Source organism: Triticum aestivum, chromosome 6A (genome assembly GCF_018294505.1).
Source record: "Triticum aestivum cultivar Chinese Spring chromosome 6A, IWGSC CS RefSeq v2.1, whole genome shotgun sequence".
NCBI classification, from domain to species: Eukaryota; Viridiplantae; Streptophyta; class Magnoliopsida; order Poales; family Poaceae; genus Triticum; species Triticum aestivum.
This window is the reverse complement of record NC_057809.1, coordinates 14004283-14027883: the sequence shown is the minus strand read 5'-3', so window position 1 is coordinate 14027883 and position 23601 is coordinate 14004283. Positions and strand designations below refer to the sequence as shown.

The 23601-nt window shown below is 45.5% G+C and overlaps 1 long non-coding RNA gene across 2 annotated transcripts; it reads left to right on the top strand.

The window, feature by feature from the left end:
- Positions 1-19304: 19304 nt before the first annotated feature.
- Positions 19305-20809, top strand: LOC123129990 (uncharacterized). 2 transcript variants are annotated; one of them, XR_006463720.1, is made up of 4 exons: positions 19305-19449; positions 19562-19786; positions 20091-20327; positions 20426-20809. It is a non-coding gene; the product is annotated as an uncharacterized lncRNA (long non-coding RNA). The 2 variants fall into 2 exon arrangements; XR_006463719.1 differs by having other exon boundaries at positions 19559-19786.
- Positions 20810-23601: the final 2792 nt, after the last annotated feature.

The window sequence follows — 23601 nt, the reverse complement described above, 5'->3', positions numbered from 1 at the left end:
ACCGGAGTACCGGGAGGTTACCGGAACCCCCCGGGAGATATATGGGCCTTAGTGGGATTTAGTGGAAGAGAGGAGAGGTGGCCAGGGCTGGGCCGCGCGCCCCTCCCCCCTAGTCCGAATAGGACAAGGAGAGGGGGCGGCGCCCCCCCCCTTCCTTCTCTCTCTCCTCTTTCCCCCTCCCGAATCCTATTCCAACTAGGAAAGGGGGGGAATCCTACTCCCAAGGGGAGTAGGACTCCTCCTGGCGCGCCCTCCTCCTGGCCGGCCGCACCCCCCCTTGATCCTTTATATACGGGGGCAGGGGGCACCACTAGAGACACAAGTTGATCCACGTGATCATATTCTTAGCCGTGTGCGGTGCCCCCTTCCACCATAGTCCTCGATAATATTGTAGCGGTGCTTAGGCGAAGCCCTGCGACGGTAGTACATCAAGATCTTCACCACGCCGTCGTGCTGACGGAACTCTTCCCTGACACTTTGCTAGATCGGAGTTCGGGGATCGTCATCGAGCTGAACGTGTGCTAGAACTCGGAGGTGCCGTAGTTTCGGTGCTTGATCGGTCGGGCCGTGAAGACGTACGACTACATCAACCGCGTTGTGCTAACGCTTCCGCTGTCGGTCTACAAGGGTACGTAGATCACACTCTCCCCTCTCGTTGCTATGCATCACCATGATCTTGCGTGTGCGTAGGAATGTTTTTGAAATTACTACGTTCCCCAACAATTCTTACTTGAAAAAGCCTTCCACATATGATTAACCCCTCTCGCAAGCATCCGCAACTACGAAAGAAGAATTAAGATAAAATCTAACCATAACAGTAAATATATGAATCCAAATCAGCCCCTTACGGAATAGCGCATAAACTAGGGTTTAAGTTTTTGTCACTCTAGCAACCCATCATCTAATAACTACTCCACAATGCATTCTCTTAGGACCAAAGATGGTGAAGTTTCATGTAGTCGACGTTCACATAACACCACTAAGGGAATCAACAACATACATATCATCAAAATATCAAACAAATACCAAATTCACACAATTACTTATGACAAGATTTCTCCCATGTTCTCAAGAACAAAAGTAACTACTCACAAAACATATTCATGCTCAAGATCAGAGGGTTATTGAATATCATAATAGATCTGAACATATGATCTTCCACCAAATAAAACAACTAGTATCAACTACAAGATGTAATCAACACTACTATCAACCCACAGGTACCAATCTGAGGTTTTGATACAAAGATTGAATACAAGAGATGAACTAGGGTTTGAGATGAGATGGTGTTGTTGAAGATGTTGATGAATATTGGCCCTCCCACGGTAAGAGGGTTGTTGGTGATGACGATGGCTTCGATTTCCCCCTCCTAGAGGGCAGTATCCCCGGCAGAATCACACAGTCGGAGTGCAAAAGTGCTCCTGCCCTAGTTCCACCTAGAGACGGCGGTGCTCCGTCCCGAAAGTCCTCTCCTGATTTTTTTTCTAGGGCAAATAGCTTCATTTAGCAGAAGATGGGCCACGGAGGCTAGCCAGGGGCCACACTCCCATCAGGGCGTGACGGCATCTGGGTGGACCCCTCTGGTATTTCTTTTCTCTGGTAGTTTTTATATATTCCAAAATAAATCTCCGCAAATTTCAGCTCATTTGGAGATGTGCGGAATAGGTATCTCTGACGTAGCTTTTTCAGGTCTAGAATTCCAGCTGCCGGTAATCTCCCTCTTTGTGTAAACCTTGCATATTATGAGAGAAAAGGCATTAGAATTACTTCACAAAGTGTTATACTGATTGAAAACACTATAAATAATAGTAGGAAAACATGATGGAAAATGGACGTATCAGGATCCACCTGATCCAGTAGTTCATTTAGCCTTATACTTGCTTGAGCGGAAAATAAATGGAGAAAATAACTAGTCACAACTTCCTTCATTGCACCAATCTCCTCCACCACACTCCCGTTCTCCCTTCTTAGCCTTCTGATGTGATTTTTCCTCCTCCTCTCTCCTCGCAGCCTCATCCATGGCGTGCACCATCTCAAGGACTTCTTGGTCCTCGTCCCAACACTGCACCGCAAGCTTACACTGCCTACGGCCAGACCTACAACAACACCAACATGATGCCGTCCTCTGCTTCAAACCCGCACCAGCAGACGGTCAATCCAGCGCTCCTGGCTGCCCTCAACAATATGCAGATCCCAGGCATGCACGAGTGGTATATGGACCAACGTTTTGGCTACCGAATCCCAAGGAAATACCGAGGGTGGGCGAGAAACGCGGATACCGCGGTTACCGTGAAATTCCGAGAAAATACCGCTCGAATTTTTTAAATGCAATTTGAATTCAACATTTTCTGAGCTAGGAATATATCAGTACTGAGCTCAACTAGTTCACGAACGTGCGAGGTCGTGGGATCGATTCTATGTCTCTGCTTTTGAATTTTTATTTAAGAGTAAGAAAAAAGAAACTGAAAAGATGAGAGTACCAAGACTCGACCTAGGGACCAACAGGTTGCGCTGGGATGGGAGGGCCATGTTTCCCATCAGAGAGAGTACCAAGACTCGACCTAGGGACCAAAAGGTTGCGCTGGGATGGGAGGGCCATGTTTCCCATCAGAACAAAGTAGCTTATATGTTTTAGTAGAGTTTCTACCCGTACTTGACCAGACTATCCCGTTGAAATTCAAAAAATTCGAATTTTTTTGCTCGGGATGCAGCTTTCTCGTGGGGTAGCGAGAAACGCAGGAACCGGGCGGTAACCGAATTTTCCGTCCGGTACCCAAAACCATGATATGGACTCCGGCGCATCTTCTCATATGGCATCCAATTATGGTAACTTCGACTCCCTCTCACCATCTTCATCCTCTCAATCCGTTACTGTCGGCAACGGTTCTACTCTCCCAATTACACACGTTGGATCATATGCACTCACTAGCTCTTCCATACCTCTTCATTTACGCAATATTCTTATTGTTCCTCAAATTATCAAAAATCTAGTTTCCGTTCGTCAACTCACCACTGATAATTCATGTTCTATAGAATTTGACCCTTATGGTTTCTCTGTGAAGGATCTTCTCACCAAGACCGTGATTCTTCGATGCAATAGTTCCGGCCCTCTTTATCCAGTATGTCAACCCACACATGAAGCTCATGCCGTCATCACCACCTCTTCATTGGACCTTGGGCATCGCCGTCTCGGTCACCCCGGCTCCCACACCATGTCGCGCCTTCATCAACTCCAGCATCTCCCATACAATAAAGTCAGCACGTCGCTATGTCACGCTTGTCAAATAGGAAAACATGTTAGGTTGCCGTTTTTTTACTTCTCAGTCACATACTATTCGCCCTTTTGAGCGTATCCATTGTGATTTGTGGACATCTCATGTGCCTAGTACGTCTGGATATTGTTATTACTTAATCATTGTCGACGACTATACTCACTTTTTCTGAAATTTTCCTCTTCGCAAAAAGTCCGATGTTTATACCACCTTTGCCACCTTTCATGCCTATGCTCTCACTCAATTTCAACTATCCATCCAATCCATACAATGTGACAATGGTCGTGAGTTTGACAACACTAAACTAGACTCGTTTTGTTCCACCCATGGCATTATTTTTCGCTTTTCATGCCCCTACACCTCCCAACAAAATGGTACGGCTGAGCGAGCCATCCGCACCATCAACGACGTCATTTGTACATTACTTTTCCAAGCCTCCCTTCCGGCACCCTTTTGGGCTGAAGCCCTTCACACCGCCACTTACCTTATAAACATTAGACCCACCAATGCTCAACCTTCACATACCCCCTTCTTCCTTCTTCACGGACGCCACCCCGTCTACACTGATCTTCGTGTGTTTGGTTGTCTGTGCTATCCCAATACATCCTCTACATCACCACACAAACTTGCCCCTCGTTCTGTTCCTTGTATCTTCCTAGGATACCCATCTCGTCATCGTGGCTACCGCTGCTTAGACCTTGCCACTAGACGAATCATAATTTCGCGCCATGTAACATTTGATGCGTCCGTTTTTCCATATGCATCACCTACCCATACTACTTCATCACCACCATTTGATTTGTTTGATCCTCAACTACAGCCACCTCCAGCTCCTCATTGCACGAGCACGTCAACTTCCATGCATCCCGGGTCCAAAACCATGCCCACTACGCCCATCTTGCATGTGCCCCCGACGTCCGACATTAAACCAACCCATGCATGATCACGCCCCGGCCTCTCCTCCTTTACAGCCTGCTACACCTCCACCATCTCCGATTATTGAGCCCGCTGCCTCTCCCGAACCATCACCATCCCCGGAAATAGTAGGCGCTCCATCCCCTATTATTCATCGCACACGTCGTGTAACAGGTCGACTCCCACCACCTATTAATCGTCTAAACCTCACAGCCACTCTTTCTTCTCCAATTCCTCATAACTATCTAATTGCCTTGTGTGACCCGGCTTGGCGACAAGCCATGCAAGATGAATATGACGCACTTCTTCAAAATGGCACATGGACTCTCATTCCTCCTCCCCCAGGTGCTAATATTGTCAGTGGGAAGTGGATTTTTTGACACAAATATTATTCTGATGGATCTCTCGCTCGTCACAAAGCACGTTGGGTTGTCCGTGGATTCACCCAACAACCCGGTGTAGATTTTGATGAGACTTTTAGCCCAGTTGTCAAACCAGCCACTATACGTGTGGTCCTCTCTCTAGCTCTTTCTAAATCATGGCCTATTCATCAACTTGATGTTAAAAATGCCTTCCTACATGGGAATCTTGACGAGGAGGTATATAGTCAGCAACCCGTGGGCTTCATCGATGCTCGTTTTCCAACACATGTTTGTCGTCTCCAAAAGTCCCTCTATGGTCTTAAACAAGCTCCACGTGCATGGTTTCAACGTTTTGCCTCCTATGCTTGTTCCATTGGTTTTAGTGAATCCAAGTCCGATGCTTCTCTCTTTATTTTTCATCATGGTGGTTCCACTGCTTATTTACTCCTCTATGTTGACGATATTATACTCACTGCTTCTTCTTCCACTATTCTTACTTCTATCATTCAGAAACTTAGCACCGAATTTTCTATGAAAGACCTTGGACACACTGGTGGAAAAAAGGCCTTTGGTCGCGGTTCGCAACTGCCATTAGTCGCGGTTGCGCAACCGCGACCGACCGGGCGCGACTAAAGACCCCCCACCTTTAGTCGCGGTTGCTTAAGAACCGCGACTAAAGGCCCGTCCACGTGGGCGCCAGGTGGCCGTCGGGGCGGAGGACCTTTAGTCGCGGTTCTTGTGGCCAACCGCGACTAAAGGCCGCCGCAGGTTTAGGGTTTTAGCCCCCCCCCCCCTAAACCTCCCCCCTTAAACCTGTTTTCTGTTTAATTTGTATTGTTTTATTTCTTTTGTGCTTTATTTTAATTTAGAAGGAGTTTCATATATTCTACGGTACTACATACATGCATATGAATGTACAATTTCAAATAAATTTGAAATTAGAACCGAAAAGAATTCAAGAGGAATATACAATATATATTCAATATCATCGGATGACCATATACAATTTTGAACAAGTTTCCATACATGATTTAATGCATATAAAGTTCTACGTCCTCGTAATAGTGTTCTCCTTTAGGATGGAGGACTTCCCTGCTGAACCATCCAGCTAGTTCCTCTTGAAGTGGTCGGAAGCGAGCTTCTGGACTAAGCATCCACCGGAGGTTATTCCTCTTAGCATTGGTATCACTCGGAACCCGCTCAGAGGTGTATCTCCGGATCATCTCACAGACATAGTATCCACATAGATTGGTCTCCGGTGGCTGAATATCCCCAGCATTCTTAGCCTTTAACATTTTGAATTCTAGCTCTTTTTTGAATTCACCGACCTTTGTATCTACGAACCGTCTCCAAACCCTACGAGGCAAAGAAAATTAAATGAACAAGAGAGTTATTAATTAGTTACTTGATATTAGGAAATGAACGAAATAGGCCGATCGATATAGAGCGCAAATGAATGAAAATAATTACTTCTGCAGCATTCTTCTCATGCCGCCCCAAAGCTTTGGATCCATATTCACAGAGTCGTGGACGAGACATTCTGAGGTGTTAACTTTAATTACTAGCAGAATCCAGTGGAACCTGCGGACACGATACATTCACAGTACGTCATGCATAACTCATCGATTAGCCGGCCACATACCATGCATGGAGTAAACAAAAGAGAATGTGCTCAAGACAGAAACACTCACTCAAAATGGTAAGGAAATAGAATATCACTTTTGAGTTCCTGCTTTGTAAGAAACTGCCACAGGTCTGCCTCCACGTCGGCGGGGTAACGCTCCAACACATGTCCATTAACGATGTGTGGGTCAATGAATCCAACATCATGGATGTTCCTTACTCTGCATTCCTTAATCTTCATTCTGCATGTATAATAGCGGACACAACAATATAGTCACTCCGAAATAGGCCTTTGCGCACCATTAGTCGCGGTTGGCCTGGCAAACCGCGACTAGAGCCCGCGAGCTTTAGTCGCGGTTTGCCAGGACAACCGCGACTAAAGGCCTTTGGGCACCTTTAGTCGCGGTTGGCCTGGCCAACCGCGACTAAAGCCCGCGAGCGCCCTGGGCCCAGGCATTTGGTCGCGGTTCATCTGCCGAACCGCGACTGAAGACTTCATTAGTCGCGGTTCCTACAGTTTCGCGACTAATGAGGCTGGACGGAAGCCTCTTTTTCTACTAGTGACATCTTCATCATTTTCTTGGCATTTCAGTTACTCGCACTTCCTCCAGCCTTCATCTCTCACAACGACAATACATTCTTGATGTTCTCTCCCGTGCTAGCATGCGTGATTGCAATCCCGCTACTACCCCTATAGACACAAAATCAAAGCTTTCAGCCACGGCCGGGTGTCCTATTTCAGATCCCTTTCAATATCGCAGTCTAGCCGGCGCTCTGCAATATATTACTCTCACACGTCCAGAAATTTCTTATGCCGTTCAGCAGGTATGTCTTCATATGAACGACCCACGTGAGCCTCATTTTCTTCTTATCAAGCGTCTCCTTCGTTATCTCAAAGGGACACTTGATCTTGGTCTCATTCTTCATGCCTCCTCTTCTTACAGTCTTGTTGCCTATTCGGATGCTGATTGGGCGGGATGCCCGGATACTCGCCGCTCTACGTCTAGGGTTTGTGTATTTCTAGGTGATAACTTAATTTCATGGTCCTCTCGCCGCCAGCCGACAGTGTCTCGTAGCAGCGCCGAGGCTGAATATCGTGATGTTGCTACTGCAGTGGCTAAGACTTGTTGGAATCGACACCTTCTTCTCGAGCTACGCTGTCCTATAGACAGTGCTACCGTTGTCTACTATGACAATGTTTCTGCTGTTTATATGTCCGCTAATCCAGTGCAACATAGACGGACGAAACACATTGAGTTGGATATTCACTTTGTTCGGGAGAAAGTTGCCATTGGTGCAGTGCGTGTTCTGCATATTCTGTCTAGCTCCCAATTTGCAGATATATTCACCAAAGGCGTACCAACGCCTTTGTTTTTGGAGTTCAGGACCAGTCTTCACATCGGCGACGGAGTGTCCCCGAGTTCAAATTGCGGGGGCGTGTTAGAGAATCCTACAGATTGTAGTCCGTATCAAATACAATCTGTAGGTTAGATCAACTTGTAATCCACGTTTGTAATGTCCTTGCTGTGTGTGTATATATATATATATATATATATATATATATATATATATATATATATATAATATGCAATGTAAACGATCGAGGCGATCAATTGCAGCCCGATCTTGTTTTCCTACCTAATCTAATTATTCTACAGCCACCATGCCCGTTGCAAGCCAGCATAAAACGCTCCTCAAAAGAATGAGGGTAGGGCACCCCGCCAACGGAAGCTCGCGCACCATGCCCAAACCTGGAGGAGTCCCGCTCACATCGAGACGGGCCAGATCCACAAACCTCCCATTAGTACAAGGTTGCGAGCAACATAAGAGGGTTGTAAACGCTCACCGCTTGCCAGAATCAAGGCCATTGTTGGCCGGATCTATGGACTAAAAACACCCACCAACCATCACTTGCCACCATCGAACGCTTCCTGCAACATTCAACGCAGGCATGTCGCCACCGTGACAGAGGCCCGTGGTGACGACAGTAGGAGGGAGGAGCAAGGGGAGACCCGAGTATTGCGGTGACGCGAGTATCCCGGGTCGCCCTAGGCATGCGACACAGGAGTCTGGGCTCACCCCCTTCCTCTTCTTCATCAACCCAACTATTTCTTTCCCACCATTTTGCCCCGCCCTGACTCATATTCATGGCAGATGTGCGTTCACTCGCAAAGCAGTTCGTTGGTAGATTTTCCATAATAGTCACCGCTTCTACATTTCTTTTGAGAAAAACCTCCTGCTTCTACATAATAAGTATATTTGCTACCAACATATCAATTTCATCTTGGGCTAAAATCGGGTTTTTCTCCCCCTTGTACGCCCACACAGCCCAAACAGTCCTCCTTACAGCTACAGGAAAGAAAACGAGTCTGGTTCCTGCTCCCCACTTCCATTGGAGAACCCTAGAAACACAGGCTCGAATCCCCATTCTATTCCACACGGGCGACGACGGCGGCGAGATGACCACCGGCCGCGGCCACCGCGTTTCGCCGGCGGTTGCGGCGGGGCCGCTGGAGGATGACAACGTCCTCGGCGAGATCCTCGTCCGCCTCTCCCCGGAGCCATCCTCCCTCGCGCGGGCGCTTGTCTGCAAGCCGTGGGGTCGCGTCGCCGCCTCCGCCGACTTCCGCCGCCTCTGGCGCGACCGCCACGGGAGACCCCCGGTCCTAGGCGTCTTCGATAAGCGCATGACGACTCTGCTGTTCACCCCTGGCCTGCAAGCTCCAGATCGCATCCCCATGGAGCGCTTCTCCCTCCAGGTCTGCAGCGAGGCCGCGTGGAACACCTGGTGCGTGCTCGGGGTCCGCCAGGGGCGCGTCCTCATCATGAACTGGACGCTGCGTGAGTTCCTCATCTACAACCCTTTTTCCGGTGAACGCCGCCGAGTGTCATTCCCACCGGATCTCTCACTCCCATCGGATGAGTTCTTCGACGACGCGTACAACGCCAACGGAGCTCTGTTCTGGGACGACGAGCAGAGCCCACTGAAGCTGGTCTTGGTAGCCTGCTCGGGCCGCACCAGAGTTGAGGCCCGTGTGTACTCCTTTGAGACAGGCACATGGGGAGACATCATCTCCATTCCTGAACCATGTCGTCTTACCAGCGTCCCCGTCACCGTGGTCGGCAACCGCCTCTACTGTTGGCTCAAAAGGCCTGTGAATAGCATACTAGAGTTCAATCTGGATAGCCAGACCCTAGCTCTCATCACAAGGCCTCCCCGTGCCAACCTCAAGAGCCGCAACTGCCGGATCATCCCAGGAGAGGATGGCGCTGTTGGCCTCGCCTTATTGGTGTACCCTGCCATCGAACTGTGGAACCGCAACATCAACTCTCATGGTGTTGCAACATGGGTGCTGCGCAAGACTGTTGTTCTGGACAGCATCTTTGATCTGGCTCCATCTTCAACGGGGCAATGGAGGTCATTAGTTCTTGGGTATGCCGAGGATGCTAATGCCCTTCTTATATCGGTGTACAAAGAAATGTGCATCCGTGTATTTACGGTTCAACTTGAGTCAATGCAGTGCAAGAGAATTCGTGGACACTTTCTCAATGGTTTGTATTATCCGTTCGCCAGCTTCTATGCCGCAGGTAATTTACTTATCTTAACATTAAAGGAGTCGCCTGGATCCTTTCTTTTCATACATGGTTTCTCGGATACCTTTATTGTGCTTTAAAGTGTTCACTAACAATTTTTCCTCTTTGTTGATTGATGGTATTAATTGTTCTATTATTTATGTGTTATAATTTAATTTAATTTCTCCTGAGTGTTATGAGTTGTCAACCTATTTTTAGTAATTTATTGTAGTATCATATCATAGATGCAAAGGTTTACATACTTACTATAATTATATGATTACCAGGCCCATCGACGCTACAAATTCTCGCTCGTGGGAACAACGATGGGGGTGCTGGTGGGGGACAGGTGTAAAGGCTAGTGTGACATGGTAATACTCAAGACACCTGGGTCTGGGTCTCCCCAACTAAATTAAATGCAAATCTAAGGTCTGGGTCTCGTGTTTGTTTGTTGTTGGCATTTGGACCCTTGGGTTGAACTGTTGTAAAACTGTCTGTATGTGCACTTTGTGTTGTGGGTATGTGTTTGAACTCAGTCTGGGAACATCCTGTTTGGAACATTTGTGGTGTACAATTTGACATGAGTGAATGTTGTATGGGTAAAGCAATGATTTTACTGTATTGTATCACTTTGCTATAAAGGTTGAGATACATTCTATATATAGCACCTTCATGCTAGGATGATCCTTTTTTTTAAGAAAAAAGGAAGACAAGGTTGCGAGAATGTGCATGTTTTTGCCATTTTGTTAGTCAGATTTTGGTTTCACCGTAGGATAAACATTATGGATATTTACATGCACATATCTTGATTTACAAGTTACGTATACAATCAATTACACGTGGAGGTCAGAATTGTAACAGATTACAAAAGCAGATATCCGTCCCGCATTAGGTACAGTGCCCGATCTGCTACAGTAATACAGGTTGACAGTTGGCAGCGTCTGAAGGTTCAATCACTGAGCTTGTCTATCATGTATTTTCTCTCATCGAAGTACTACTTTACATTATATTGGTAGCTGCAGTACCTGAATTATATATTCTTCCTTTTTTAGTAAAAATGATGATGTCTTTATGGTGGTTCCTTGGATGCCCATGTCAATAGATGAAGTTGACTCCTGGGGTCTGGCTCTTACTCTGAAGCCTTTGAGGTATTCTCCATACTTGTTTTCTCGAGTTGCCACCATATTTTTTATGATTGAGAGTGCAAATTTAGACACTTTTAAAGTTTGGAGGATTAAATTATTATCTGGTACGAAGCTGCGGTGAAAAATGGGATGCAAACTCTGAACAGGTTCGTGCTTTAATCCCAGTACATGCAGTATATGAATGAATTATTCTCATAGCAGATGATGAGCTGTATTTCTCAGTAATCTGGGTGACATTGTTAGTGTTTGTCACATGGTTACCTCGGACAGCAATGATACAGTAAGATATGAAGCCTGCCTCAACATCGTCAGTGTTCCGTCTTTATTATTCCAAATCTGAATTATTCTGAACCGTCTGTCAGGACGGGCTCAATAATCCTGTCTTGTTTTTTCCCTTCTCCTCGATGTATGCTTTTTTCATTCATTGAAATGGAATTTTACCTAATATTGCTGGAATGATCCTACTGTCAGGTACATATTGCTGGAGTATATGCTGATATTTTTCTTATTTCTCATACATCAGTGACCAAAGAGATCGGTCGCTGGATAGGCATGGTTAGAGTGTGAAGTACTATCCAGACAATTTTTCGGACCCTCCTGTTCCGTCTGATCTGCAATGTCATTGGTCAAGAACTTTGTTGATGCAAATGCGGTGATTGACCCATATTAGGGGTGAAATGGGTCACCTCCCAGAACTTTTAAAAATAAAAAATATATGAAAAACCACAACATATAAATGTTCATTTTTCTATATGCTTGTAAACTTTTATGATCCGGTTTAGATGTTCTAACAAAACAATCGGGAAAAACAAAGCAGGCCATAACCATACATCATTTTTTTTCTTAGGAGATTTGCATTGCCTTTTAAGACCATAGTGTTGCTTATTTGGTAGATGCCATGACTATAACCATGTAGTTTAATTGATACATCTGAAGTTGTCGCTTTCTGCTGCCGAATTTCCTTATAGATGCATGGTGTGCGTCAATGTGTTGCAATTGATGGATCAGTCTTCCATATCATATCAATATGTTGTGATTGATGGATCAGCCTTCCAGATCATGTCACCATTTGGTTATCCATGCATTTAGGAAAACATTTCTGTACATTTGGTTGTTTGTGGGATGCCTTTTTTTTCTTATGTGGCGATCCATTGTCATTTTTTCTGATAGCAGCTTCATTGTGTGAACACTTGAGGTGGCATTTGATATAACTGAAATATAATTGTTATTGTTGCTATATGGTAAGATTATATAGTTATACGATGCCCCAATCAATGTGCCTTAGTGAGCAGGGTCAACGAAGCCAGCCGGTGCACGCGCAGTGAGCACATAATGTATAGGCCACATGTGAACATGCATGGGCTGCTGCCAAAGTTGGGGAGGGCCATAGTGCACAGGAATGAAAAGGAATTGCTGATATGTACATTTGGTGTCCAGTAGTAATCTCTGGATGTACTTTGGGTTGTACTATTAGTATTGTTTTTATAACCATGCACCATTTTGTTTCAATTTTATTCATCATTTTCAGCAACATTTAGTGAAAGCGGATTTTTCAAATACCATACTGGAAATAATTTTCATATTATGTGATTAATTGGTGTGTCCATGATATAATTGGTATGTACTCATCGGTGCAGTTCTTCTAGCATGCTAGCCATCCGTATCGTGTCATGATTAATTGATTGTTAACGCGAGGAAGCTCAAAATCACTCACTTGGCTATAGGGCTTCGCCTCAACAGAGAGAAATTTGACAAAGAAGCAATCCACGGGAATAGAAATTTGATATTTTCTCATTGATGCCTGGTCTATGAGGAGACCAAAGTTTCCCAACTACACTACACAACAGCACAAGCCATACTTACTCTAACTAAGTTCATGTACAAATAGATTGTTATCATCACGTAGTGATAATCAGATGGATGAGCATGTTCGAAAATCATTTTTCATGCATCTTCCCAAGAAAATAATTTTTTAATCCTCCCAGCATCCATCCTCTGGGCTTTCACAAACAGTTGAGTTTCACAAAGGCAACTTGTCCAAAAACATCAAGTATCTACAGGTAGATGCGTGAATTAGCATAGAGCAAATGGGAAGGGCCTACATCAAGAGTGGCAACAGCCGGATAATCCCAGGAGATAATGGAGTTGTTGGCCTTGCCTTATTGGTGTACCCTACCATCGAAATGTGGAACCGCAAGACCGTTATCTTGGACAGAATCTTTGATCTGGCGCCATCTTCAACAGAGCATGGTGGTCATTAGTTATCGGGTATGCCGATGATGCTAATACGATTCCTATATCGGTGTACAAACAGATGTACATCCGTGTATTTTAGGTTCAACTTGAGTCAATGCAGTGCAAGAGACTTCATGGACATTTTCTCAACTATTTGTATCTTCCATTCGCAAGTTTCTATACCGCAGGTAATTTACTTATCTTAACATTAAGGGAGTCACCTGGATCCTTTCTTTTTCTTACATGGTTAATTGGATACCTTTAATGTGATTCTTTCCCTCTTTGTTGATACGTAGAATTATTGGTTGTATTATTTCTGTGTTATAATTTAATTGTATTTATCGGAAAAGTCATCAACCTATTTTGGACGCTACAGGTTCATGCTTGTGTGCTACAGTAATGCAGTTTCACATTTGGCAGCATCTGAAGGTTCAAACACTGAGCTTGTCTTTCATGTATATTCTCTTATCGAAGTACTACTTAATTTACGTTGCATTGTTAGAAGCTGCAGAGTCATCTATTCTTGCTTTTTTCAGAAAAAGGAGGATTTCTGTCTGGTAGATCCTTTGCTACTCATATCAATAGATGAAGTTGACTCCTGGGGTTTGGCTCTTAACACTGAAGCCATGAGGTATTCTCCACACTATTTTTTTCTTGTGTTGCCACCATATATTTTATGGTTGAGGGTGCAAATTTTAGACTCTTTTGAGATTTGGAGGATTAAATTAAACAGAGGAAATAGAGCGACCACAACAGACGTTTTCCAAGACAAATTATTATCTACTATGAAGCTTCAGTGAAAAATCGGATGCAAACTCTGAACAGGTTCATGCTTTAATGCTAGTACATGTACTATATGAATGAATTCTTCTAATAGCAAATGATGAGTTCTATTTCCCAGACTTGTGAGTGATATTCTTAGTTTTTGTCACATATGGTAATCCCAGTACAATTAGAAGGGAAGCCTGCCTCAACATGGTCAGTGTCCAATATTTAGCATTCCAAATCTGAATTTGAACCTTCCGCCAACATGGGGTCAACAATCATGTGTTCTTGCTTCCTTCATCCTCGCCGTATGTTTTCTCGCTCATTGAAATGCAGTTTACCTAATATTGCTGGAATGGCCCAACTCCAAATATTCATGCAAAAATTTCCTAATTGTGAAGTTAATATATGGCGAAATGCTTCTGATGTCTCATGCACAAGCAACTAAAGATACTGGTTTCTGCACATGTACTATTAGAGAGTGAGGAACTGCCCCAGCCATTGATCCACAGACGCAGCGGGCTCGAACCCTCCTAATCCGTTTGATCCACATTTTTTTTATAAGTTTGGCATTGAGATGATTGACTTATATGAAGGGTGAAATGGGTCCTCTCCCAACAGATTTAAAAATGTCAAAAAATTCCAAATAAGTGCAACATATAAATGTTCATTTTTCTGTACGCCTGTAAACTTGTATGAGCCACCTTGGATGGTTAAAGTCCAGTAGCGGAAAGCATCACTAGCTTACTCTCTGACTTGACTAGCATGCATGGGGCACGTGGATCCCGTGTGAATCAGCAAGGACCACCTTTGCAAGGCTAAATACTCATGGATCGGTAAAAATTAAAGCATTAACTATACATCAAATATTTCTTTAGATTATAGTTCGCATTGCCTCTTAAAACTATATAGTTGCTTTTTTGGTAATCTCAGCCTTAACCATGTAGTTTAATTGATATGTGTGAAATTGACGCTTTCTGTTGCCGATCGGCCTTCCAGATCATATCAATAGTTAATGTCACATTTTTCCCATGCATTTAGTCAATATTTGGGTGCATTTGGTGATTTGTGGAATGCCAATTTTCTGTATGTAGTAAGTCCATTGTCGCTTTGTCTGATAACTTTATCCATCAGGATAGCAGCATTGTTGTGTCAACACTTTATGTGTCATCTGATAAAGCGCTGCAATAACTGAGCATTATGTTTATCCAATTCTTCTTGGTATATAAATGTTATTGTTGCTACATGGTAAGTTTATCTGATATGTCGATGTTCTCGTACTTATCTATATTTATTTCTCATTTGTGTTAGCTCGACTTCTTTTAGTGCCTTCCCTCCCTTGTTTATAGTTTCAATTTACAAATGATGTTGGCAAGCTAAAATACTGTGGTGCATTAATTTGATCTTTTGGGAAATTGTAGTCTCATATTTTTCTACCATCTCTTTTAGTCTGTTAACACAATCATGCATTGATATTTGGTTATGTTTTATTATTTATCTTAGAGTTATCCAATCACAACTGAATCAGTGGGCTGTGTTTTTTTTGTCCCCTCAGGCCCTCATTGTGAAGGTGCTTTCGGTCGATTTGTTTTAGGACTAGTTTTCTCTCCACAGAAAGGTATCTAGAGAAGGACAATGAACAACACACCCACTAATGTCCATGCTTTCTACTAATATTTTTTGAAGATTATATTCAGTATGCTAACTTTTATTGCATTGATTTCTAATAGTTAGTATTTTGAATTTCAGTGACTAGCTCTTTTGGTTAAGCTATCAAAATAAAATTGTCTCCTCTACCTGCAAATAAAGAAATCCTCTTTTGGTTAAGCTAGGAAACTTCACTACCTCTCTACTGTTTTGTCTCCAAATCAGATGGTTTTAGAGTCAGCTTTGAATGACCTTTATACTCCCTCTGTAAACTAATATAAGATCGTTTAGATCAATAAAATAGTAATCTAAACGCTCTTATATTAGTTTACGAAGGGACTATTTGACTGGTTGCACCTGCCACTACAAGAAAATCACACATCGCCTAATATCAAGACGTACCCTGAGTGTCAAAACATGGGTTCACAGCTTATTCCTACGTAAACCAAGTATGTGCAGCAGGACACATGACGAGAAAACACAACTCGGCTTACTTCCATATAAGCCGTGTACACTCTGAGAAGATATTCGGCTTATAGATCATACTCGGCTTACAGCTTAATAAGGCATGAGGACCGTGAAAAAGTACTCGGCTTACAAAACATACACGGCAAGCGTAACTGCCACATGACCTGCGTGCCGTCCACTAACGGATCAGTGACGGTGATGGCTATAAGCCGAGTACCCGACAAATTGCACTCAGCTTACTGTGCACAAACTACATGTAGTGCAAAAAATGATTAGAGTGGTGAGTTGGACTTATAATTACTTGTTGCATTTCTTTTCTTTCCCCCTATTTCTCACCCATTCTGTCTAGGATAGTTTTCATCGCACTTTTGATCCCATTTGATCACTGTTAGAATAATCCGAGACGCATGCGTTTGGGTACTATGAGTCTATGACTCAAATTCTCATTGTTAATGGCCTTTTTATTGTGAAGCAAGGAATGCGTCTTCATGGATTTTGTGGCATTTTCTTGTTTCCTTATGACTTGTTTATTCGGATTTACTTGCTTTCCTTACCATGTCCAATGTGATACAAGCAGGGCACCACAGGGTGGGTGTTGAATCCTTAGCTGCTTGGCATGGCAAGAAACTGAAATATGTAGTTGGTCTGCAAGCATCGAAGACATCTGAGATTATATATGAAGGTGAGTGCCCTCATTGGCAAAATAAGGCATATGGAGTTTTCTTTGGCTAAACAAATCATTTGCTTCCATAATGTCTTAATCAATGAACATGCCTGGAATTGTTTTCCAAGATTTCCTAACTAGTCGAGGTTTCCAGGAAAACGAAAGCTACTCTATTTTTCTAATACTTGCCGCTGGTGCATGCTGGAATTCCTTCATGGCTGCGGTTACATTCTGTCATTTTGTTGTGTCTATGTTCCCAGCTGATACTATAGCCTTGAACACTGTAGTGCATCTTTATGTTTGTGTTGTCCACTAAAATTTATACCTTCATGAACCGGCACTATCAGGTTTGTTCTACCAGGTTGCAAATAAGGAACAGTCTGTGAAATTATCAGGGTTGATATATCAGGATTTGTTCTGAGAGGGTTGTAAATATCCGATTGCTAATAAGGAAGCATCTGTGAATTTCTTTGACACGGTTGAAGATATCTGTGGGCAATTTAAAGTGAACACGATCTGCCAAGAAATAAAGACAAACAGAGATCATGAGCGCTCAAAGGGAATGTTGCTTGCTTTTTTTTCTAACAGGTATTAATCATATTTGTAATACTCTTTTTTTGAACTTTATAATTTTAATACTATTGATGATGAATGAGAAGTGGAGGTCTTGCTGTTAAACAAAAATATGCTGAGAACTTGAGTCACGGCACAACCAACTGGCCTATATCAGGTTTCCTTTTTCTTGGTCACAATTTCCGATAGCCGACAGCTTACCGGAAATTTGAGTGGGCACGGGGAAAATTTGGTATCGCCGGATTTTTTTAATTTAAACCACAAAAGCAATATCAAATAGGTGTCATATACATACATTATCGGATGCAATCTCTTGGCTTAGCGGTAGGGCGCGAGACCTATCAGCTTCATGTTGCATGTTCGATTCCGAGGTGGTGTGACCACTGGAACAGGAAGCACTTGGTGTTCGCAATCTGTTAAACTAAATACATCTAAACGTTGAACAATTCTAAATTCAGAGTTCATTTGAAAATTTCAGCTGAGAAAAATGGGTGATGATACGCGCCAGCGCGCCGGCCCAAATTTGGGCCGGTCGTACGCGGGCCGTACAATTCTATCTCTGTGAGCCATCGGATTGCTCCACCTCGCTTCGTCCTCCTTCCGCATAGGAGAGACAGAAAACTGCAGCAAGCAATGCTGTACCCCGTCAAAAACCGCATGAGCAGCCGAGAGCTTGAAGCACCGCGGGGATTCGCTGCGGCCGTCGCCGCTCGTCGTCGCTGCTCATCGCCGCTCGCCATCGTTGCTCGCCGGTTGCAACACCAGCGCCCACTAGTCCGCTCCTCCCTGTGCAGCAATGGCGTGGGCGCCGGCTCCAGCATCCGCCGCAGCACCATTGATGCATATAAAACGTCGTGTGCTTCAACGGCTCGCTGCTGCAGCTTTTTTCTTGCCGGTCTCTAGTTGAAGCTTTTCAAACATATGGTTGAAGCTTTTGTGTCAACGATTGCAGCTTTTTGCATTTCGCTCTGGCCGGTTGAACCTTTTTATATCGCCGGTTGAAGCTTTTTTCGTCACCGGTTGCAGCTTCCGCGGTTGCATGGTGGGCGGCCCTCGATTCCCGTCGTCTCCGGTTGAAGCTTTTGACAATGACGGATGTAGCATTATCAATCATCGGTTGCAGCTTTTAAATGTTGCGCAATGACCGACCCACTTTCTCGTCGCCGGTCGTAGCTTTTCTCGTTGCCGGTTGCAACGTCGTCGTCTCTGGTCGTAGCTTTTCTCGTCACCGGTCGTAGCTTTTCTCGTCGCCGGTAGTAGCTTTTCCCGTCGCCGGTTGCAACATCACCGTCTCTGGTCATGGCTTTTCGTCTCCAACACCGGTGGCATCGGATGCGGCGGCGCGGAGGATTTGTTGAGGAGGTGGCGTGGGAGGCGGCGGCCTGCTCGCCGGAGGAGAAAAAGGGATCGCCCCCATGCTGACGGGAAGGGGAGGCCGTCGACTCCATGACGGCCTGCGGACGAGATCCGACAGGGGAGGCAAGCCGGCTTGGAGGAACAATGCGGATCTACCCGGAGGCGCTCAGTGAGGCGGCGGGCGAAGGCTGCAGTAGCCATGAATGAGCTGCGATGCTTTTTTTCTTTTCTGAAATAAAGAAGGAGAGAGATGAATGCACGTGCAAGAAAACGACCGGCCGAAGCGTTCGGCCGATGCGCCGAACGCAAGCGTTGGAATAGCTGAGATTTTTTAATACCGGATTTTCGACCCATCCCCAAAAAATATAAAAAAAACTTGGCCTATATTGAGCAGATGATGCTCTTCATGCCGGCTAGACATGTGAGAATGGTATTGTCGGGACGCGGAGTAATTGATCCCGAGCACACAGGCTCTCGGAATCTGTCTCGCTCGATACGTCGTCGCGATTCGCGTTACCTGACACACGTGACCAAGGCCGGGCCCAGCGGAGGACGTGGCAGAGATAAAGAAAAGGAGGAATCCTCCCGGGCGGTGGGGCAGGCCGTGGCCGATTGGCGTCAGAGCCGTGGCTCGAGTCCGCAGCCAATTCCTGATCCGTGGATCAGTGTCCGTTAACGACGTCAATGGGCTGGAGTAAATGAACAAATGGGTAGGTGGATATGGTGGCTCCTTCCTCTCGCACCTGTCGGTCGGGTTCTATCGGGGCGGCTCGGTGGCGATAGCAGCAGTTCTAGGGTTCGAGAATCTCTGCTCCGGCGCGCATGGAGTTCTTGATGCAGCCGTTCAACAGGTGCGAAATCTGCCCGTGTCTGCTCTTTCTGGTCTGCGATTTGGTTTTGCTAAAGTGGGGGATCTAAATCTTGAGCGCTCGCTGTGTGTGTGTGCGCGCGCGCGTGCAGTAGAACTCCGATTGAAGAGGTGACTGACAGCGATTTACCAATGGAACCGCTGCATCACCCTGTTAGATCGCCGCCCGGCGCTGAAGTGGCAGCTGCGAGTGCTTCAAGTGGCGGAGCGCAGATCTGTCCGGTGTCGGCGGTAGGATAAGCAGGGAGTGGAGATAAGCCAGAGGCTTCAGAAAACTCCATGGAGCAGATTGATTCAAAGACGCCTGGGTGTACACGAAGGTATGAACTTCAAAGCATACAAATTATTAGGAACATAAGGAAACCTACTTCAGAATGTATCTCTGTCGTTTGTTGTGCTACGAGGACAGAAGTAAAATTGATAAAATTGTGGGAAAGATATCTGTGGTTGCCATGATTGCATTGTGTGCAAGTGCAGGAGGGGTAGTCTGTGACAGAAATTGGAAACATTAGAATGAGCAAAGTCAGAATGCAGAAATGACATCTGAATATTTGTGTGGGAAAGAGGATGACTGGCAGCGAGTCATTGTTGAAACCGACCATAATTTGCGTGTTTGTATTTCAGAGTCAGGATCGGAGCTGCCGTGCCAGGTCGTGCCCCATGCCCAGGTAGGATCACAACATTGGAGAAATCAGTCCGCGCCTTTGCCGAGGCCCCTGGGGAGAATGTCATTGTACCGAAATTAGGGGTCACTTTTGATACCTGTATTCATGGGAGAAAGGATTTGGAATTCGATGTGGGAAGAGTAGGCTAAATGTCAATCGGACAAAATGCATGCAGGAGATAGGGTGTGGTTGTGCGGTATGCTTCTGTTTGTTGAAACTTTTTACAATATGCATATCTTTTTTAGATTGTCTGCACTTGTTTTGCTGAAAGTTGGTAGTATGAAATGGTTGCAGGCAAAGCCAATAGTGGAGAATACTTCATCCTGCCGGTGTGAACGTCCTGCTCTCTTAACTGAAATTCGGGATGTGGGGGCTGGTAGCGCCTGTCCTTCATTGGCACGGACAAGTGTTCAGCGTCTTGTGGTGATACTTGTTGAGCCGCGACATCACAACTGCCTGAGTCGGACATGATTACAGCCTGTAGATAATGTTGTCAGTGCTTAAGCAATGTAGTATCACATAGCGTGCGGTCCCTATGTCCAGTGATATCAGACATGCAAAATGCTATGCTTGATGTGTACGTAGGCATGCACTAGCAAAAATATTAAGAACAGAATGTATTCTGGACAAAGTAGTTCTGCCTCGAATCTGCATATGCATGCGCTCGTTTTTGCATTGACAGGCTAAAAGGAAACAGGTCCGTGTTCTGCTCTAAACAAAGCTTAGGATACTAGGAGTGATCTGTACTTTGCAATTCAGAACAATTCGAGATTTGCACAATTAAAATAAAATACGCACACACTGGATTCAGGTCAGATCCACCCTCGCAAAACACAAAAAACAGCGGATTCATGTGTAGGTCACTTGCGGTGGTGGAGACGCGGAGCACGCAGGAGCGTACCCGGCATAGCGTGAGCAGGGGATCCACTCCGGTGAGATTGCAGGTGCTTGTTCGGGTTGGGGAGGGTGGACAGGGGAGTAACTGAGATACGGCCGCCCGCTGGCTGTGCACGGCAGAGGTAGGTGCAAGTGATTTTGCAGGGCAGTGGTAAGTTTGATCTGCCGTCCGGCTATTCACAGTAACACCCTTAATAATTTTGACTCCCCATATCAACAAAATTAAATTAATACCGGGAACATAATTCATTACTGGCGAACATGCGTGATTACAAGGATTTAATTTAGCACCACAAGGATATCTGACGAACACGGCTGCACTAACCTATTCTCCTACCGACTAAGCAGATAGGCTATCTTGACTAGAACGGCTAACTTAAACACTCCGATCGTGATGTGGCCGCCGCTGCGCCTCCTGTGTTAACCCAAGCGTGCCCGCTCCATGCCTGCTGCTCCGCTCGGCCATTCCGTGCAAGCTCGCCCCCGCGCCTCCACTCCTCCATTGGTTCGCCTGATCTAGCTCTCCGGTGCATGTAAGCTGCGGGCTGATGAGGGGCGGCTACAGAATCTGCAGCAATCTGGTCACTCAGCTGAGCACGGTACTCCTCGGTCGACCTCATGTATCCACAGAGGAGCCCTCTCTACAAATCACAACAAATGAGGAAACCAAATGCATTAGAAACTAGAAATCCAACGCACAGGCTGCGAATCTGCGATCAGCAAAAATCAATTCTGGCTATAAAACTTACATCCCTATTGACTCACTTGTAGAAGCGACCAGCGTTTAATCCGCTGCGGGCAATCCAAGTGTAAATCCAGGCATGGCAGTCCTTGCATGGAACAAGAGGCAAGATCTCGTCATGGCCTACCGACGAGGAAGATGCAGACATGGCTAGGAAGCGTTGGAGCTGCTGGCAATGGCTGGAGTGAGTTCTGGTGGAGCCGCAGATCTGGGTGAGCGGCCGGCTGGATGAAGGGGATTAAGAAGAGGAGGAGCGTGTTCAAGAAGATTTGTAGCTCCAACGGCTGGGTACATTGAATGAAGTAGTGGGCGGCGTTAGTCTAGAATCGCGGCCGAACCGGCTCAATTCCTGAGCGTATTTCTGATCCGCGCCGAGGATTTGCTGATGGAGTAACCATAACGCATCCCGACCCGTGGGCCAACGACCATAATAAAAAATCAGAAACCAAAAATTGAGCTGGACCCGCACTGACGCCGTTGAGCATCTCGATATAGCCATGTGGTACCGATTCCGGGATCCTGTGAGCTCGGGCTCACAATAGTATTTTTCGGTATTGTCGGTTTGTCACTCAACATAGCTATCTTGAGCAGCAAAGAAGGATATACTTAACTCTTGGGCCCGCCTAACATGTTGAACATTCTATCTATCATTAGTTCATTTTTCTAATATCTTTAACGTTCTAAATGTGAAATCTGAACCTGCCGAGATGGGTTAACACACAACCAATGCGTCCAAATTTGGGTTGGGCGCCATAACTTTTAAGTCTTCCCGCGGTGTCCACTGATTTCTCCATCCACATTCTCCAAAAAAAAAGGGAAAATTCACTACTTTTAAGTGGCCTAATAAATGCTATGTCGATTAAAGGTCATGGTTTTGAGAAAAGAGATGAGAATCAGACTTAAATATTTTGAAGGGTTTTAATCGGCTAAGAAAAAGACATGACCCGGTAATAGTTAGGACGCGACTAGGGCGTAGGCCACATCATAGGTAGTGCACAAACCCCCTCTGGCCTTCTTCTCACCTCTGAGACTACTCACCCCTATTTCCCCCCTCTTTGCCGACGATGCAAAAAGAGAAACGAGTAAAATTATATAGCTTTGAAGTACTATGGGTTTTAGCCGGCCTAGAGATATACTGGATCTAACAATTACAAGACTAGGGCATGTGCCACTCAATAATCTATCTGTCATCCGAGTGTATACGGCATCTCATATGTCCTGTCGTCCACAACAGTCATGACGATGTTCTCCGAGAAGGAGGAGAGTCACTCTCTTCCCAGAGATCGCGAGCTCGCCATGCAGCGATTCCGGTATGTCTGTGCCGGTGACGAGCACCATCTGGTGAGTTGGGCGATGAGGTAGCTGATGTAGGCATCTTCCATCTCAAAGCAAGTCTTGATTAGGAGGGTCTGACTACCTCAAGCCCAGCGAGAACGCGGTCCTTCACACACGACTCACCATGGAAGCTGGTGAACACGATTTTGGCAGCCTGGTAGGCCAACACGGTGGCGAGGGAGAACGACGGCGAGAAGATCATCCCGGCGAGGCTCGCGTTTGACGTCATGGATCGTTGTTACATAATGGAAGGTTGGAAACTTGGAACCCGCTGATGAGATCCACGGTTACAAACTGGGTCAAAGCTGCAGGTTCGCCGACGTGCGCCATGCATAAGTGTGCAAGACGTCGTTGGAGTAGTGCAGGCCGCACGGCAACTAGGAGACCGTGAGGCTCACCACCGAGAAGCTTGGAGTTGGAAGAACAGCCGTCGCGAGCTTCATGCTAATGTCGGGCATCCATGGATATTTCGGCCAATGTGCGCGATGTGCAGTAT